We start from the raw sequence: 17,459 nt of genomic DNA on the forward strand, positions 1-17,459 counted from the left end.
GTCGAAATGAAGCTGTTGGAGGTGTTTTCCCTGACTGCTGGTGTGGTACCTTGATTGATACTCTCTTTGGGAGGGCGCCACCTACCCGGTCAATCGGTTCCGTTGAGGGAATGTTTGCGCACATCCCCGTTGGTCTTGAGACGCCCCACCTTGTCACACACTTGGCATGTGCCGTATCTGAAGCTGGTTGATGGCTCCTCTTGGCTGAGAGAAGCCTGGCTTTCAGTCGTGACCTACGACATCCTCGGGCGCTGGGTGGTCGCTGGGCGGGCGCTTGGTGGGCGGCGGACGGGCGCTGGGCAAGCAGGGGCGGATGCTGGGTGGGCGGGGGCGGATACTGGGTGTGCAGTTGGAGGACGTAGCGTGGGGGTGGACACAGGGAGGTGGCGGTCGCGGTTGGGTGGGGCAGAGGGGAGGGAGAGAGACCTGTACCTTTTGACATGTGGGTTGGGTGACGGTACACACTTGAGGGAATGGGGGGGGGGGAGGCAGAAGGGTGACACTAACACATATGGAGTATAATTTCGAGATATATCACTGCACTTGTAATCTGGTTCACTGTGGGCTCGATGAGTTTAAAACACGATACCTGTTTCCCGAGAGCCAAGGTATCTGTTTTTCAAGGATATTTTCATAAACACTTACATACGGGTCAACCCCCTTGACTGACGGCACAATAACACCCCCTCCCCCCACTCAATATATTTATATATATATATATATATATATATATATATATATATATATATATATATATATATATATTAGTATATTTTGGTAGCAGTCTTTCCTGTAGACATATTTTATTAAATATGACCGAAAAAGTAAGATTAATAATTCTAACACGAATTTTCTCAATCTTTCGTACATTATGCTTCACTGTTGGAGGTAAATCAAAAATCACTTCTCCAAAATTCATTTTTATTTCTAGTCTGACGCGACACGGGCGCGTTTCGTAAAACTTATTACATTTTCAAAGACTTCACAAATACACAACTGATTAGAACTTGCGTTTCCCTGATTTTATATCTACATTTGAGTGAGGTGGGAAGGGTGATGTGGCATTACATTTGAGTAAGGTGGGAAGGATGATGTGGCATTAGAGGATATTAATAGGGTATTAAAAGTATCAACACAAGACAGAACACGAAACAATGGATATTGAATAGAAGTGTTTGTAGAAAGCCTATTGGTCCATATTTCTTGATGCTTCTATATTGGAGCGGAGTCTTGAGGTGGGTAGAATATAGTTGTGCAATAATTGGCTGTTGATTGCTGGTGTTGACTTCTTGATGTGTAGTGCCTCGCAAACGTCGAGCCGCCTGCTATCGCTGTATCTATCGCTGTATCTATTTTGCTGTATCTATTTTGCCTACAGACAAAAATCAGAGGATACAACTGACGATTTACTATAAAACCAGAAAAACGGCCAGCCTACTCATGAGAAACTCTCCAGACACGAAACAGAACGCTTTAAAAGAGACTAACGTCGTCTATGCCTTCAAATGCCCACTTGGGGACTGTAAGCTCCAAAAAACCCAGTATATAGGCAAGACAACAACATCTCTTTCTAGGCGTTTAACGATGCATAAACAACAGGGCTCCATTAAGGAACATATAATCTCTTCCCATAACCAAACCATCGCCAGAGAAATCCTAGTAAACAACACAGAAATCATCGATAGATACAGCGATAGCAGGCGGCTCGACGTTTGCGAGGCACTACACATCAAGAAGTCAACACCAGCAATCAACAGCCAATTATTGCACAACTATATTCTACCCACCTCAAGACTCCGCTCCAATATAGAAGCATCAAGAAATATGGACCAATAGGCTTTCTACAAACACTTCTATTCAATATCCATTGTTTCGTGTTCTGTCTTGTGTTGATACTTTTAATACCCTATTAATATCCTCTAATGCCACATCATCCTTCCCACCTTACTCAAATGTAATGCCACATCACCCTTCCCACCTCACTCAAATGTAGATATAAAATCAGGGAAACGCAAGTTCTAATCAGTTGTGTATTTGTGAAGTCTTTGAAAATGTAATAAGTTTTACGAAACGCGCCCGTGTCGCGTCAGACTAGAAATAAAAATGAATTTTGGAGAAGTGATTTTTGATTTACCTCCAACAGTGAAGCATAATGTACGAAAGATTGAGAAAATTCGTGTTAGAATTATTAATCTTACTTTTTCGGTCATATTTAATAAAATATATATATATATATATATATATATATATATATATATATATATATATATATATATATATATATATATATATATATATATATATATATATATCCTTAATTATCTTTATTTTCTTCTCCGAGACTATAACTTCCAAATAACAAAACCAATAACAAATATTAACGCTGAACGAAATAGTTTAATAGTGGCCACCGGTGATAAGACCTAATTTTCCCTTGAGATGAGTTCCTTATGAATTGTAGACCAGGACAACCTCTACTGGAAGTGCTCAAAGAGTCCAGTCTGTTATCATCTCGGGAGGTGAGAAGACAACGGAAGGAATATCAGGTGTTAGGATGGGACTGGTCTCCTTGCTAGTTACTTGTTAAGTGTGTGTGGGTAATTGTATGAGCGCCTAGAAGCCTATTTTTCAGTTTTCATTTTATATCTCGCTCCTCTAATGATTTGTAAAGTATTTGGAGAATATGTAGGATTTTATGTACTTACTTGTGTGCATGAATGTGTATGAGTATGAGTGTCAATGTTAAGTGTTAATAATGAGAGTTTAAGTAAATTCCTGAGTGTAATATGATCAGTGCACAAGCTAAAAACTATTTTCCTTCAGGAATTTATGAATGAATTTTACTCTTTCAGGCAGAATGGTGAAGTATATCATGTGTGTGAGTATATAGTTTGTTTGTTCAACATGTATTTATTACACCGAGTTACATGCTTGCAAACAACAGTGATATATAATCGTTTGAAGAGAAGTTCGTTTAAATGATCGTTTTAAGAAGATGAGAAGTTCGAGCTATAACTTGTAAAATTTGTAATACCGGACTGATGAAAGTGTTGAACTCAAGTGTAATAATGGACTCATTTCTAAGGGATCAGATTGGAAGTCCCTTCACTAAGGGTGGTATTAACTGTGTTGTTGAGGCCCCTGCTATATATATATCTTTATGTCTTTATGTCTTTATGTCCATCCAGAAGACCACAAGTCTTTATGTCCATCCAGAAGACCACAAGTCTTTATGTCTATCCAGAAGACCACAAGTCTTTATGTCCATCCAGAAGACCACAAGTCTTTATGTCCAATATAAAGACCACAAGTCTTTATGATACACCCGAGATACACCCGTATCTTCCTACTGCTGTACACCTGGAAACACTATGGACACATAGGCGGCGGGTCTCGACCTAAGTGAACTATGTGATCTTCGGGATGGACATAAAGACTTGTGGTCTTCTGGATGGACATAAAGACTTGTGGTCTTCTGGATGGACATAAAGACTTGTGGTCTTCTGGATGGACATAAAGACTTGTGGTCTTCTGGATGGACATAAAGACTTGTGGTCTTCTGGATGGACATAAAGACTTGTGGTCTTCTGGATGGACATAAAGACTTGTGGTCTTCTGGATGGACATAAAGACTTGTGGTCTTCTGGATGGACATAAAGACTTGTGGTCTTCTGGATGGACATAAAGACTTGTGGTCTTCTGGATGGACATAAAGACTTGTGGTCTTCTGGATGGACATAAAGACTTGTGGTCTTCTGGATGGACATAAAGACTTGTGGTCTTCTGGATGGACATAAAGACTTGTGGACTTCTGGATGGAAATAAAGACTTCTTGATGTATTGACCTAAGTTCAGGGAAGAAACTATAGATGGCAGAAATTTGGTCATTCTTTCTATTCAGCAGACAATAGACCACACATTAAAACTTTGCATTGAGAATGGGGAAGGAACTTTGCCTGCAGAAGCAAACACTGATGTTTGTTTCTGTTTCTTGTTCATTGCCGTCAGGTAGGATAATAAATATTGTTCTCGCCAGCAGCCTCTTTCGGCTTTCCACTCAGCGAAATTATTGATATCTTTACCCGGGATGACACCCTGGACATGCAGATCGGGTAATTGATCAACACCATCCCTTGAAATCTTTTTCATTCGAAATTTGATTAAACTACTTGGAGGACATCAGTGTATGGATAATTGCCTGTGTTTACCCTTTGACAATGGATAGCACAATTGGACCCCACTCTCACTAAATTTTACTCATCCTACCCTACTGTTATTCTTCCACTTGATTCTGAGATATCAGGAGATGAAATTGACGCATTTTATATCCTCTTCTAAGAAACATTGCATTCTAGACTGGAAGAGTAACCGTAGGATGTGTAGGACCACCTGCAAAGAAAACTGCTTGTCTTGCAATTTGTATGACAATGTTAACTCTGATGCATTCTCAAGCAACTTCGTTACTCATTGAAACCTAAAAACCATAAACCGTTTCTATGTATCCACACACATATATCTCTACTGCAGGAAGACTTATTTTTGTATTATGTTGAATTATTTTTCAAGGAACCTTCTGCCACATTCCTAGAGACAGGCAGGTGACAGGTGTAACGAGGTCCAGCACTCTCAGGCTGGTAGAGTTGCTCAGGGTCCAGCACTCTCAGGCTGGTAGAGTTGGTCAGGGACCAGCACTCTCAGGCTGGTAGAGTTGCTCAGGGACCAGCACTCTCAGGCTGGTAGAGTTGCTCAGGGACCAGCACTCTCAGGCTGGTAGAGTTGCTCAGGGATCAGCACTCTCAGGCTGGTAGATTTGCTCAGGGTCCAGCACTCTCAGGCTGGTAGAGTTGCTCAGGGACCAGCACTCTCAGGCTGGTAGAGTTGCTCAGGGACCAGCACTCTCAGGCTGGTAGAGTTGCTCAGGGACCAGCACTCTCAGGCTGGTAGAGTTGCTCAGGGACCAGCACTCTCAGGCTGGTAGAGTTGCTCAGGGACCAGCACTCTCAGGCTGGTAGAGTTGCTCAGGGACCAGCACTCTCAGGCTGGTAGAGTTGCTCAAGGACCAGCACTCTCAGGCTGGTAGAGTTGCTCAGGGACCAGCACTCTCAGGCTGGTAGAGTTGCTCAGGGTCCAGCACTCTCAGGCTGGTAGAGTTGCTCAGGGACCAGCACTCTCAGGCTGGTAGAGTTGCTCAGGGACCAGCACTCTCAGGCTGGTAGAGTTGGTCAGGGACCAGCACTCTCAGGCTGGTAGAGTTGCTCAGGGACCAGCACTCTGAGGCTGGTAGAGTTGCTCAGGGTCCAGCACTCTCAGGCTGGTAGAGTTGCTCAGGGTCCAGCACTCTGATCAGGATGGTAGAGTTGCTCAGGGACCAGCACTCTCAGGCTGGTAGAGTTGCTCAGGGACCAGCACTCTCAGGCTGGTAGAGTTGCTCAGGGACCAGCACTCTCAGGCTGGTAGAGTTGCTCAGGGACCAGCACTCTCAGGCTGGTAGAGTTGCTCAGGGACCAGCACTCTCAGGCTGGTAGAGTTGCTCAGGGACCAGCACTCTCAGGCTGGTAGAGTTACTCAGGGTCCAGCACTCTCAGGCTGGTAGAGTTGCTCAAGGACCAACACTCTCAGGCTGGTAGAGTTGCTCAGGGACCAGCACTCTCAGGCTGGTAGAGTTGCTCAGGGTCCAGCACTCTCAGGCTGGTAGAGTTGCTCAGGGACCAGCCAGCACTCTCAGGCTGGTAGAGTTGCTCAGGGACCAGCACTCTCAGGCTGGTAGAGTTCCTCAGGGACCAGCACTCTCAGGCTGGTAGAGTTGCTCAGGGACCAGCACTCCCAGGCCGGTAGAGTTGCTCAGGGACCAGCACTCCCAGGCCGGTAGAGTTGCTCAGGGACCAGCACTCTCAGGCTGGTAGAGTTGCTCAGGGACCAGCACTCTCAGGCTGGTAGAGTTGCTCAGGGACCAGCACTCTCAGGCTGGTAGAGTTACTCAGGGACCAGCACTCTCAGGCTGGTAGAGTTGCTCAGGGACCAGCACTCTCAGGCTGGTAGAGTTGCTCAGGGACCAGCACTCTCAGGCAGGTAGAGTTGCTCAGGGACCAGCACTCTCAGGCTGGTAGAGTTCCTCAGGGACCAGCACTCTCAGGCTGGTAGAGTTGCTCAGGGACCAGCACTCTCAGGCTGGTAGAGTTGCTCAGGGACCAGCACTCTCAGGCTGGTAGAGTTGCTCAGGGACCAGCACTCTCAGGCTGGTTGAGTTGCTCAGGGACCAGCACTCTCAGTCTGGTAGAGTTGCTCAGGGTCCAGCACTCTCAGGCTGGTAGAGTTGCTCAGGGACCAGCACGCTCAGGCTGGTAGAGTTGCTCAGGGACCAGCACTCTCAGGCTGGTAGAGTTGCTCAGGGACCACCACTCTCAGGCTGGTAGAGTTGCTCAGGGACCAGCACTCTCAGGCTGGTAGAGTTGCTCAGGGACCAGCACTCTCAGGCTGGTAGAGTTGCTCAGGGACCAGCACTCTCAGGCTGGTAGAGTTGCTCAGGGACCAGCGCTCTCAGGCTGGTAGAGTTGCTCAGGGACCAGCACTCTCAGGCTGGTAGAGTTGCTCAGGGACCAGCGCTCTCAGGCTGGTAGAGTTGCTCAGGGACCAGCGCTCTCAGGCTGGTAGAGTTGCTCAGGGACCAGCGCTCTCAGGCTGGTAGAGTTGCTCAGGGACCAGCACTCTACAGCTGGTAGAGTTGCTCAGGGACCAGCACTCTCAGGCTGGTAGAGTTGCTCAGGGACCAGCACTCTCGGGCTGGTAGAGTTGCTCAGGGACCAGCACTCTCAGGCTGGTAGAGTTGCTCAGGGACCAGCACTCTCAGGCTGGTAGAGTTGCTCAGGGACCAGCACTCTCAGGCTGGTAGAGTTGCTCAGGGTCCAGCACTCTCAGGCTGGTAGAGTTGCTCAGGGACCAGCACTCTCAGGCTGGTAGAGTTGCTCAGGGACCAGCACTCTCAGGCTGGTAGAGTTGCTCAGGGACCAGCACTCTCAGGCTGGTAGAGTTGCTCAGGGACCAGCACTCTCAGGCTGGTAGAGTTTGTTCAGGGACCAGCACTCTCAGGCTGGTAGAGTTGCTCAGGGACCAGCACTCTCAGGCGGGTAGAGTTGCTCAGGGACCAGCACTCCAGGCTGGTAGAGTTGCTCAGGGACCAGCACTCTCAGGCTGGTAGAGTTGGTCAGGGACCAGCACTCTCAGGCTGGTAGAGTTGCTCAGGGACCAGCACTCTCAGGCTGGTAGAGTTGGTCAGGGACCAGCAACTCCAGGCTTGGGTAAGTTGCATCAGGGACGCAGCAAGTCTCAGGCTGGTAGAAGTGCTCAGGGACCAGCACTCTCAGGGCTGGTAGAGTTGCTCAGGGACCAGCACTCTCAGGCTGGTAGAGTTGCTCAGAGGACCAGCACTCTCAGGCTGGTAGAGTTGCTCAGGGACCAGCACTCTCAGGCTGGTAGAGTTCCTCAGGGACCAGGCACTCTCAGGCTGGTAGAGTTGCTCAGGGACCAGCACTCTCAGGCTGGTAGAGTTGCTCAGGGAACCAGCAACTCCTGCAGGACTGGTGAGGACAGTTAGCGTCAGGGGACACAGGCACTCTCAGGCTGTTTGAGTTGCTCAGGGACCAGCACTCTCAGGCTGGGTAGAGTTGCTCAGGGACCAGCACTCTCAGGCTGGTAGAGTTGCTCAGGGACCAGCACTCTCAGGCTGGTAGAGTTGCTCAGGGACCAGCACTCTCAGGCTGGTAGAGTTGCTCAGGGACCAGCACTCTCAGGCTGGTAGAGTGCTCAGGACCAGCACTCTCAGGCTGGTAGAGTTGCTCAGGGACCAGCACTCTCAGGCTGGTAGAGTTGCTCAGGGACCAGCACTCTCAGGCTGGTAGAGTTGCTCAGGGACCAGCACTCTCAGGCTGGTAGAGTTGCTCAGGGACCAGCACTCTCAGGCTGGTAGAGTTGCTCAGGGTCCAGCACTCTCAGGCTGGTAGAGTTGCTCAGGGACAGCACTCTCAGGCTGGTAGAGTTGCTCAGGGACCAGCACTCTCAGGCTGGTAGAGTTGCTCAGGACCAGCACATCTCAGGCTGGTAGAGTTGCTCAGGGACCAGCACTCTCAGGCTGGTAGAGTTGCTCAGGGACCAGCACTCTCAGGCTGGTAGAGTTGCTCAGGGACCAGCACTCTCAGGCTGGTAGAGTTGCTCAGGGACCAGCACTCTCAGGCTGGTAGAGTTGCTCAGGGACCAGCACTCTCAGGCTGGTAGAGTTGCTCAGGGACCAGCACTCTCAGGCTGGTAGAGTTGCTCAGGGACCAGCACTCTCAGGCTGGTAGAGTTGCTCAGGGACCAGCACTCTCAGGCTGGTAGAGTTGCTCAGGGACCAGCACTCTCAGGCTGGTAGAGTTGCTCAGGGACCAGCACTCTCAGGCTGGTAGAGTTGCTCAGGGACCAGCACTCTCAGGCTGGTAGAGTTGCTCAGGGACCAGCACTCTCAGGCTGGTAGAGTTGCTCAGGGACCAGCACTCTCAGGCTGGTAGAGTTGCTCAGGGACCAGCACTCTCAGGCTGGTAGAGTTGCTCAGGGACCAGCACTCTCAGGCTGGTAGAGTTGCTCAGGGACCAGCACTTCTCAGGCTGGTAGAGTTGCTCAGGGACCAGCACTCTCAGGCTGGTAGAGTTGCTCAGGGACCAGCACTCTCAGGCTGGTAGAGTTGCTCAGGGACCAGCACTCTCAGGCTGGTAGAGTTGCTCAGGGACCAGCACTCTCAGGCTGGTAGAGTTGCTCAGGGACCAGCACTCTACAGCTGGTAGAGTTGCTCAGGGACCAGCACTCTCAGGCTGGTAGAGTTGCTCAGGGACCAGCACTCTCAGGCTGGTAGAGTTGCTCAGGGACCAGCACTCTCAGGCTGGTAGAGTTGCTCAGGGACCAGCACTCTCAGGCTGGTAGAGTTGCTCAGGGACCAGCACTCTCAGGCTGGTAGAGTTTGCTCAGGGACCAGCACTCTCAGGCTGGTAGAGTTGCTCAGGGACCAGCACTCTCAGGCTGGTAGAGTTGCTCAGGGACCAGCACTCTCAGGCTGGTAGAGTTGGCTCAGGGACCAGCACTCTCAGGCTGGTAGAGTTGCTCAGGGACCAGCACTCTCAGGCTGGTAGAGTTGCTCAGGGACCAGCACTCTCAGGCTGGTAGAGTTGCTCAGGGACCAGCACTCTCAGGCTGGTAGAGTTGCTCAGGGACCAGCACTCTCAGGCTGGTAGAGTTGCTCAGGGACCAGCACTCTCAGGCTGGTAGAGTTGCTCAGGGACCAGCACTCTCAGGCTGGTAGAGTTGCTCAGGGACCAGCACTCTCAGGCTGGTAGAGTTGCTCAGGGACCAGCACTCTCAGGCTGGTAGAGTTGCTCAGGGACCAGCCTCTCAGGCTGGTAGAGTTGCTCAGGGACCAGCACTCTCAGGCTGGTAGAGTTGCTCAGGGACCAGCACTCTCAGGCTGGTAGAGTTGCTCAGGGACCAGCACTCTCAGGCTGGTAGAGTTGCTCAGGGACCAGCACTCTCAGGCTGGTAGAGTTGCTCAGGGACCAGCACTCTCAGGCTGGTAGAGTTGCTCAGGGACCAGCACTCTCAGGCTGGTAGAGTTGCTCAGGTACCACACTCTCAGGCTGGTAGAGTTGTCTCAGGGACCAGCACTCTCAGGCTGGTAGAGTTGCTCAGGACCAGCACTCTCAGGCTGGTAGAGTTGCTCAGGGACCAGCACTCTCAGGCTGGTAGAGTTGCTCAGGGACCAGCACTCTCAGGCTGGTAGAGTTGCTCAGGGACCAGCACTCTCAGGCTGGTAGAGTTGCTCAGGGGACCAGCACTCTCAGGCTGGTAAGAGTTGCTCAGGGACCAGCACTCTCAGGCTGGTAGAGTTGCTCAGGGACCAGCACTCTCAGGCTGGTAGAGTTGCTCAGGGACCAGCACTCTAGGCTGGTAGAGTTGCTCAGGGACCAGCACTCGCAGGCTGGTAGAGTTGCTCAGGGACCAGCACTCTCAGGCTGGTAGAGTGCTCAGGGACCAGCACTCTCAGGCTGGTAGAGTTGCTCAGGGACCAGCACTCTCAGGCTGGTAGAGTTGCTCAGGGAGCAGCACTCTCAGGCTGGTAGAGTTGCTCAGGGTCCAGCACTCTCAGGCTGGTAGAGTTGCTCAGGGACCAGCACTCTCAGGCTGGTAGAGTTGCTCAGGGACCAGCACTCTCAGGCTGGTAGAGTTGCTCAGGGTCCAGCACTCTCAGGCTGGTAGAGTTGCTCAGGGACCAGCACTCTCAGGCTGGTAGAGTTGTCAGGGACCAGCACTCTCAGGCTGGTAGAGTTGCTCAGGGACCAGCACTCTCAGGCTGGTAGAGTTGCTCAGGGACCAGCACTCTCAGGCTGGTAGAGTTGCTCAGGGACCAGCACTCTCAGGCTGGTAGAGTTGTCAGGGACCAGCACTCTCAGGCTGGTAGAGTTGCTCAGGGACCAGCACTCTCAGGCTGGTAGAGTTGCTCAGGGACCAGCACTCTCAGGCTGGTAGAGTTGCTCAGGGACCAGCACTCTCAGGCTGGTAGAGTTGCTCAGGGACCAGCACTCTCAGGCTGGTAGAGTTGCTCAGGGACCAGCACTCTCAGGCTGGTAGAGTTGCTCAGGGACCAGCACCTCAGGCTGGTAGAGTTGCTCAGGGACCAGCACTCTCAGGCTGGTAGAGTTGCTCAGGGACCAGCACTCTCAGGCTGGTAGAGTTGCTCAGGGACCAGCACTCTCAGGCTGGTAGAGTTGCTCAGGGACCAGCACTCTCAGGCTGGTAGAGTTGCTCAGGGACCAGCACTCTCAGGCTGGTAGAGTTGCTCAGGGACCAGCACTCTCAGGCTGGTAGAGTTGCTCAGGGACCAGCACTCTCAGGCTGGTAGAGTTGCTCAGGGACCAGCACTCTCAGGCTGGTAGAGTTGCTCAGGGACCAGCTCTCAGGCTGGTAGAGTTGCTCAGGGACCAGCGCTCTCAGGCTGGTAGAGTTGCTCAGGGACCAGCACTCTCAGGCTGGTAGAGTTGCTCAGGGACCAGCACTCTCAGGCTGGTAGAGTTGCTCAGGGACCAGCACTCTCAGGCTGGTAGAGTTGCTCAGGGACCAGCACTCTCAGGCTGGTAGAGTTGCTCAGGGACCAGCACTCTCAGGCTGGTAGAGTTGCTCAGGGACCAGCACTCTCAGGCTGGTAGAGTTGCTCAGGGACCAGCACTCTCAGGCTGGTAGAGTTGCTCAGGGACCAGCACTCTCAGGCTGGTAGAGTTGCTCAGGGACCAGCACTCTCAGGCTGGTAGAGTTGCTCAGGGACCAGCACTCTCAGGCTGGTAGAGTTGCTCAGGGACCAGCACTCTCAGGCTGGTAGAGTTGCTCAGGGACCAGCACTCTCAGGCTGGTAGAGTTGCTCAGGGACCAGCACTCTCAGGCTGGTAGAGTTGCTCAGGGACCAGCACTCTCAGGCTGGTAGAGTTGCTCAGGGACCAGCACTCTCAGGCTGGTAGAGTTGCTCAGGGACCAGCACTCTCAGGCTGGTAGAGTTGCTCAGGGACCAGCACTCTCAGGCTGGTAGAGTTGCTCAGGGACCAGCACTCTCAGGCTGGTAGAGTTGCTCAGGGACCAGCACTCTCAGGCTGGTAGAGTTGGCTCAGGGACCAGCACTCTCAGGCTGGTAGAGTTGCTCAGGGACCAGCACTCTCAGGCTGGTAGAGTTGCTCAGGGACCAGCACTCTCAGGCTGGTAGAGTTGCTCAGGGACCAGCACTCTCAGGCTGGTAGAGTTGCTCAGGGACCAGCACTCTCAGGCTGGTAGAGTTGCTCAGGGACCAGCACTCTCAGGCTGGTAGAGTTGCTCAGGGACCAGCACTCTCAGGCTGGTAGAGTTGCTCAGGGACCAGCACTCTCAGGCTGGTAGAGTTGCTCAGGGACCAGCACTCTCAGGCTGGTAGAGTTGCTCAGGGACCAGCACTCTCAGGCTGGTAGAGTTGCTCAGGGACCAGCACTCTCAGGCTGGTAGAGTTGCTCAGGGACCAGCACTCTCAGGCTGGTAGAGTTGCTCAGGGACCAGCACTCTCAGGCTGGTAGAGTTGCTCAGGGACCAGCACTCTCAGGCTGGTAGAGTTGCTCAGGGACCAGCACTCTCAGGCTGGTAGAGTTGCTCAGGGACCAGCACTCTCAGGCTGGTAGAGTTGGCTCAGGGACCAGCACTCTCAGGCTGGTAGAGTTGCTCAGGGACCAGCACTCTCAGGCTGGTAGAGTTGCTCAGGGACCAGCACTCTCAGGCTGGTAGAGTTGCTCAGGGACCAGCACTCTCAGGCTGGTAGAGTTGCTCAGGGACCAGCACTCTCAGGCTGGTAGAGTTGCTCAGGGACCAGCACTCTCAGGCTGGTAGAGTTGCTCAGGGACCAGCACTCTCAGGCTGGTAGAGTTGCTCAGGGACCAGCACTCTCAGGCTGGTAGAGTGGCTCAGGGACCAGCACTCTCAGGCTGGTAGAGTTGCTCAGGGACCAGCACTCTCAGGCTGGTAGAGTTGCTCAGGGACCAGCACTCTCAGGCTGGTAGAGTTGCTCAGGGACCAGCACTCTCAGGCTGGTAGAGTTGCTCAGGGACCAGCACTCTCAGGCTGGTAGAGTTGCTCAGGGACCAGCGCTCTCAGGCTGGTAGAGTTGCTCAGGGACCAGCACTCTCAGGCTGGTAGAGTTGCTCAGGGACCAGCACTCTCAGGCTGGTAGAGTTGCTCAGGGACCAGCACTCTCAGGCTGGTAGAGTTGCTCAGGGACCAGCACTCTCAGGCTGGTAGAGTTGCTCAGGGACCAGCACTCTCAGGCTGGTAGAGTTGCTCAGGGACCAGCACTCTCAGGCTGGTAGAGTTGCTCAGGGACCAGCACTCTCAGGCTGGTAGAGTTGCTCAGGGACCAGCACTCTCAGGCTGGTAGAGTTGCTCAGGGACCAGCACTCTCAGGCTGGTAGAGTTGCTCAGGGACCAGCACTCTCAGGCTGGTAGAGTTGCTCAGGGACCAGCACTCTCAGGCTGGTAGAGTTGCTCAGGGACCAGCACTCTCAGGCTGGTAGAGTTGCTCAGGGACCAGCACTCTCAGGCTGGTAGAGTTGCTCAGGGACCAGCACTCTCAGGCTGGTAGAGTTGGCTCAGGGACCAGCACTCTCAGGCTGGTAGAGTTGCTCAGGGACCAGCACTCTCAGGCTGGTAGAGTTGCTCAGGGACCAGCACTCTCAGGCTGGTAGAGTTGCTCAGGGACCAGCACTCTCAGGCTGGTAGAGTTGCTCAGGGACCAGCACTCTCAGGCTGGTAGAGTTGCTCAGGGACCAGCACTCTCAGGCTGGTAGAGTTGCTCAGGGACCAGCACTCTCAGGCTGGTAGAGTTGCTCAGGGACCAGCACTCTCAGGCTGGTAGAGTTGCTCAGGGACCAGCACTCTCAGGCTGGTAGAGTTGCTCAGGGACCAGCACTCTCAGGCTGGTAGAGTTGCTCAGGGACCAGCACTCTCAGGCTGGTAGAGTTGCTCAGGGACCAGCACTCTCAGGCTGGTAGAGTTGGCTCAGGGACCAGCACTCTCAGGCTGGTAGAGTTGCTCAGGGACCAGCACTCTCAGGCTGGTAGAGTTGCTCAGGGACCAGCACTCTCAGGCTGGTAGAGTTGCTCAGGGACCAGCACCTCAGGCTGGTAGAGTTGCTCAGGGACCAGCACTCTCAGGCTGGTAGAGTTGCTCAGGGACCAGCACTCTCAGGCTGGTAGAGTTGCTCAGGGACCAGCACTCTCAGGCTGGTAGAGTTGCTCAGGGACCAGCACTCTCAGGCTGGTAGAGTTGCTCAGGGACCAGCACTCTCAGGCTGGTAGAGTTGCTCAGGGACCAGCACTCTCAGGCTGGTAGAGTTGCTCAGGGACCAGCACTCTCAGGCTGGTAGAGTTGCTCAGGGACCAGCACTCTCAGGCTGGTAGAGTTGCTCAGGGACCAGCACTCTCAGGCTGGTAGAGTTGCTCAGGGACCAGCACTCTCAGGCTGGTAGAGTTGCTCAGGGACCAGCACTCTCAGGCTGGTAGAGTTGCTCAGGGACCAGCACTCTCAGGCTGGTAGAGTTGCTCAGGGACCAGCACTCTCAGGCTGGTAGAGTTGCTCAGGGACCAGCACTCTCAGGCTGGTAGAGTTGCTCAGGGACCAGCACTCTCAGGCTGGTAGAGTTGCTCAGGGACCAGCACTCTCAGGCTGGTAGAGTTGCTCAGGGACCAGCACTCTCAGGCTGGTAGAGTTGCTCAGGGACCAGCACTCTCAGGCTGGTAGAGTTGCTCAGGGACCAGCACTCTCAGGCTGGTAGAGTTGCTCAGGGACCAGCACTCTCAGGCTGGTAGAGTTGCTCAGGGACCAGCACTCTCAGGCTGGTAGAGTTGCTCAGGGACCAGCACTCTCAGGCTGGTAGAGTTGCTCAGGGACCAGCACTCTCAGGCTGGTAGAGTTGCTCAGGGACCAGCACTCTCAGGCTGGTAGAGTTGCTCAGGGACCAGCACTCTCAGGCTGGTAGAGTTGGCTCAGGGACCAGCACTCTCAGGCTGGTAGAGTTGCTCAGGGACCAGCACTCTCAGGCTGGTAGAGTTGCTCAGGGACCAGCACTCTCAGGCTGGTAGAGTTGCTCAGGGACCAGCACTCTCAGGCTGGTAGAGTTGCTCAGGGACCAGCACTCTCAGGCTGGTAGAGTTGCTCAGGGACCAGCACTCTCAGGCTGGTAGAGTTGCTCAGGGACCAGCACTCTCAGGCTGGTAGAGTTGCTCAGGGACCAGCACTCTCAGGCTGGTAGAGTTGCTCAGGGACCAGCACTCTCAGGCTGGTAGAGTTGCTCAGGGACCAGCACTCTCAGGCTGGTAGAGTTGCTCAGGGACCAGCACTCTCAGGCTGGTAGAGTTGCTCAGGGACCAGCACTCTCAGGCTGGTAGAGTTGCTCAGGGACCAGCACTCTCAGGCTGGTAGAGTTGCTCAGGGACCAGCACTCTCAGGCTGGTAGAGTTGCTCAGGGACCAGCACTCTCAGGCTGGTAGAGTTGCTCAGGGACCAGCACTCTCAGGCTGGTAGAGTTGCTCAGGGACCAGCACTCTCAGGCTGGTAGAGTTGCTCAGGGACCAGCACTCTCAGGCTGGTAGAGTTGCTCAGGGACCAGCACTCTCAGGCTGGTAGAGTTGCTCAGGGACCAGCACTCTCAGGCTGGTAGAGTTGCTCAGGGACCAGCACTCTCAGGCTGGTAGAGTTGCTCAGGGACCAGCACTCTCAGGCTGGTAGAGTTGCTCAGGGACCAGCACTCTCAGGCTGGTAGAGTTGCTCAGGACCAGCACTCTCAGGCTGGTAGAGTTGCTCAGGGACCAGCACTCTCAGGCTGGTAGAGTTGCTCAGGGACCAGCACTCTCAGGCTGGTAGAGTTGCTCAGGGACCAGCACTCTCAGGCTGGTAGAGTTGCTCAGGGACCAGCACTCTCAGGCTGGTAGAGTTGCTCAAGGACCAGCACTCTCAGGCTGGTAGAGTGGCTCAGGGACCAGCACTCTCAGGCTGGTAGAGTTGCTCAGGGACCAGCACTCTCAGGCTGGTAGAGTTGCTCAGGGACCAGCACTCTCAGGCTGGTAGAGTTGCTCAGGGACCAGCACTCTCAGGCTGGTAGAGTTGCTCAGGGACCAGCACTCTCAGGCTGGTAGAGTTGCTCAGGGACCAGCACTCTCAGGCTGGTAGAGTGCTCAGGGACCAGCACTCTCAGGCTGGTAGAGTTGCTCAGGGACCAGCACTCTCAGGCTGGTAGAGTTGCTCAGGGACCAGCACTCTCAGGCTGGTAGAGTTGCTCAGGGACCAGCACTCTCAGGCTGGTAGAGTTGCTCAGGGACCAGCACTCTCAGGCTGGTAGAGTTGCTCAGGGACCAGCACTCTCAGGCTGGTAGAGTTGGTCAGGGACCAGCACTCTCAGGCTGGTAGAGTTGCTCAGGGACCAGCACTCTCAGGCTGGTAGAGTTGCTCAGGGACCAGCACTCTCAGGCTGGTAGAGTTGCTCAGGGACCAGCACCTCAGGCTGGTAGAGTTGCTCAGGGACCAGCACTCTCAGGCTGGTAGAGTTGCTCAGGGACCAGCACTCTCAGGCTGGTAGAGTTGCTCAGGGACCAGCACTCTCAGGCTGGTAGAGTTGCTCAGGGACCAGCACTCTCAGGCTGGTAGAGTTGGCTCAGGGACCAGCACTCTCAGGCTGGTAGAGTTGCTCAGGGACCAGCACTCTCAGGCTGGTAGAGTTGCTCAGGGACCAGCACTCTCAGGCTGGTAGAGTTGCTCAGGGACCAGCACTCTCAGGCTGGTAGAGTTGCTCAGGGACCAGCGCTCTCAGGCTGGTAGAGTTGCTCAGGGACCAGCACTCTCAGGCTGGTAGAGTGGCTCAGGGACCAGCGCACTCTCAGGCTGGTAGAGTTGCTCAGGGACCAGCACTCTCAGGCTGGTAGAGTTGCTCAGGGACCAGCACTCTCAGGCTGGTAGAGTTGCTCAGGGACCAGCACTCTCAGGCTGGTAGAGTTGCTCAGGGACCAGCACTCTCAGGCTGGTAGAGTTGCTCAGGGACCAGACTCTCAGGCTGGTAGAGTTGCTCAGGGACCAGCACTCTCAGGCTGGTAGAGTTGCTCAGGGACCAGCACTCTCAGGCTGGTAGAGTTGCTCAGGGACCAGCACTCTCAGGCTGGTAGAGTTGCTCAGGGACCAGCACTCTCAGGCTGGTAGAGTTGCTCAGGGACCAGCACTCTCAGGCTGGTAGAGTTGCTCAGGGACCAGCACTCTCAGGCTGGTAGAGTTGCTCAGGGACCAGCACTCTCAGGCTGGTAGAGTTGCTCAGGGACCAGCACTCTCAGGCTGGTAGAGTTGCTCAGGGACCAGCACTCTCAGGCTGGTAGAGTTGCTCAGGGACCAGCACTCTCAGGCTGGTAGAGTTGCTCAGGGACCAGCACTCTCAGGCTGGTAGAGTTGCTCAGGGACCAGCACTCTCAGGCTGGTAGAGTTGCTCAGGGACCAGCACTCTCAGGCTGGTAGAGTTGCTCAGGGACCAGCACTCTCAGGCTGGTAGAGTTGCTCAGGGACCAGCACTCTCAGGCTGGTAGAGTTGCTCAGGGACCAGCACTTCAGGCTGGTAGAGTTGCTCAGGGACCAGCACTCTCAGGCTGGTAGAGTTGCTCAGGGACCAGCACTCTCAGGCTGGTAGAGTTGCTCAGGGACCAGCACTCTCAGGCTGGTAGAGTTGCTCAGGGACCAGCACTCTCAGGCTGGTAGAGTTGCTCAGGGACCAGCACTCTCAGGCTGGTAGAGTTGCTCAGGGACCAGCACTCTCAGGCTGGTAGAGTGCTCAGGGACCAGCACTCTCAGGCTGGTAGAGTTGCTCAGGGACCAGCACTCTCAGGCTGGTAGAGTTGCTCAGGGAC

This window comes from Procambarus clarkii, chromosome 29, assembly GCF_040958095.1.
Source record: "Procambarus clarkii isolate CNS0578487 chromosome 29, FALCON_Pclarkii_2.0, whole genome shotgun sequence".
NCBI lineage: Eukaryota > Metazoa > Arthropoda > Malacostraca > Decapoda > Cambaridae > Procambarus > Procambarus clarkii.